The sequence below is a fragment of the Haplochromis burtoni genome, unplaced genomic scaffold, assembly GCF_018398535.1.
Source record: "Haplochromis burtoni strain Fernald_Lab_line unplaced genomic scaffold, NCSU_Asbu1 Contig_142, whole genome shotgun sequence".
NCBI lineage: Eukaryota > Metazoa > Chordata > Actinopteri > Cichliformes > Cichlidae > Haplochromis > Haplochromis burtoni.
Genome location: NW_024582503.1, coordinates 848,600 through 851,059, shown reverse-complemented (window position 1 = coordinate 851,059; position 2,460 = coordinate 848,600).

Below are 2,460 nucleotides of genomic sequence, written 5' to 3'. Positions count from 1 at the left end.
CTGTGATGGACCGGTGACTTCTCCGGGGTGTACCCCACCCCTTACCCCTATGATACAAACCCCTCTGATTGCTGGGAATCATCTGTTTCTTTGTAATAAACATCAATAAATGGTAATAAAATTATCACTAATTACTATCTGTGTGTCAACGCTTAACTAATGCATCATTTCTCTGTGTCTAACACGATGTGTTATCAATCTATGGTGCTACAGGGTTATTCCAGGAAATAAGGGTGTGCTCCTGTTTTCATTTCATATTCACCTCTAAGGACCTCAAGCTGTTATTTACGTGAAATAATACATGGTTCCAACTACAGATGAAAAGGGGAATTCTTTAAAAATGAAAAGCCATATTTTTCATCGTAATGCACTCGCTATTTAGATCATGACATTATTAAAATGTGTCAATACACGCCGTGACATGCTCTGCATGAAGTTCTCTGCAGGTTAGTGCAGGATAAACAGGTTCATTTGCACTACTGTGATGAGTTTTAAAAAAAAGAGCAGTGTGTTGGACTGGTGCACAGGGACGGGTGCACACCTTAACTGCTTCCCTACTTATTTTGCTGTTTAGACGCAAAGAAACCCACTATAATGTAAACAACAGAAAATAGAGTTTTTATTTTCCTTCTTTTTCTCTGCTCATGTTCTACTTACCTGGTTACCTTTGTTAGATTTCAAATTTAGACTGAAGTAAAGTTTGTATTCCTATAGTGATTATTTTATTATTACATTAATGTAGCACAAGGTTCAGTAAGGATTGGAAAAAAATAGGTGGTAGAAGGTTGTTCAAGGAGCTAGTTTTTACTTTATTACTTTTCAAAGTACATTTCAGAGCCTGTACTTTTATTTGAGTAAAGATCTTTCATTTGAAAATAGAAAATTGAACCCACGCTAAAATAAGGAAAAATAAATATACACTTGTTGGGTTATTTAGCTTGAGTGGTGCTTAGGGGACGATATGCTGAGTATACTTGATGTAATGCAAGTTTTTCAGCATACGATGGTTAAGAAGGCTTTATTGTAACATTCGAGTATACATCGAGTAATTGCCATCGAAGTACTAAACTGTCTGTATGAAAATCACTGAGTTTTTTTTCTCCTACACCCTACAAGTAAGTCATTAGTTTTCTAATAGATTGCCTACCCGGCGCACTGCGCTCAGCATGTGTTTATATACTACCAGATAGGGAATAATATGGCGACAGACAAGCGAGGGAATGAGACACGTTGTCATTTGGATTTCACAAAGAGGATGTCGAATAAAATGTGTTCATTTGCAAAAATTGCAACAAACAAATTTTTTCCGCTGCAAAATTAGGAATGTTTTAAACGTCTCCCCACAGAAAACGTTGAATAAACCAACTGTGACACCTGTGACTGTTCTTGGTCAGTTGTTTTTATAGTCGCTATCTAGACTTTTGCTTCTGTAATTTAAGGTCATCACATTTTTTAAATTTTACAATTATATATATTTTTAACCCTTTAGCGTTCTGCTCAACCAGTTGGTAGAGTACATTTTCAGGCCCTGTGTCTAACTGAGGCTTTCACTGAAATTGACCTAACTTATTCAGTCTTTTCTACCGACTGGTTTACATCTGTAATGCCAAGAAATTCCACCAGAGGGCACTGTGGATGCAAACGGTTGGTTCTTCTTATCCCTCTCCCAACCAGGAAGTCAGAAACAAAAAACCATCCAACATATTTTGAGTGTTTTTGATGAAACTAAAGTAGGAAGGTATCATTTTCTGATATAGTGTTAGAGGACTTACAGGTCACATCTGTTTAGTATGTGATCAATTGCTGTTGATAAATCACATTAAGTGTTAGCACAGCAAGAATATGCTGAAATAATTTCCCCAGTAAATAATTTTTGTAACTTTCTGAGTAAAATGTAATCAAGAGTAGCATGTGGAAATCACAAATATCACAACTAATTACCTTTTAACCAATTTACAGTAGCTGGTAAATTAATATTACTAAGTTGTCAAAATTATAATTTCATGTTCAACAAGTATTATATGGCAATTACATGGCTAAAAATCACATGGTCCTGTGGCGGATTCGTGACTGTTGTCTCATGATACCATCCACCTTCAACCACAGTGTGTTTGAGGTCATGGTTTCATATGAAGCCAACAGGGCTGGCACTCTCCACCAGTATATTGCCAACAAACCAGATGATTACAGCTCTGATGAAGGTCTGATTGCAGTAAAATGATTTGACAACAAATGTGTCAACCTTCTTAATGCCTGTGGGTCCATGCCTCTTTCATCAGTCAAATGGTGGAGCAAAGAGTCCAATGCAAAGATCACCATTCCATGCCCATCACTCATCCCTGTATATAATTAGCATATGGGAGGAAGAGGTAGAGATCAATATTTTAAAAACTGTAGGGTCTATTGGGGGAAAGATGATTGGTTGTGGTTATTACTTACCCAAGTCAATAAAAAATGCAA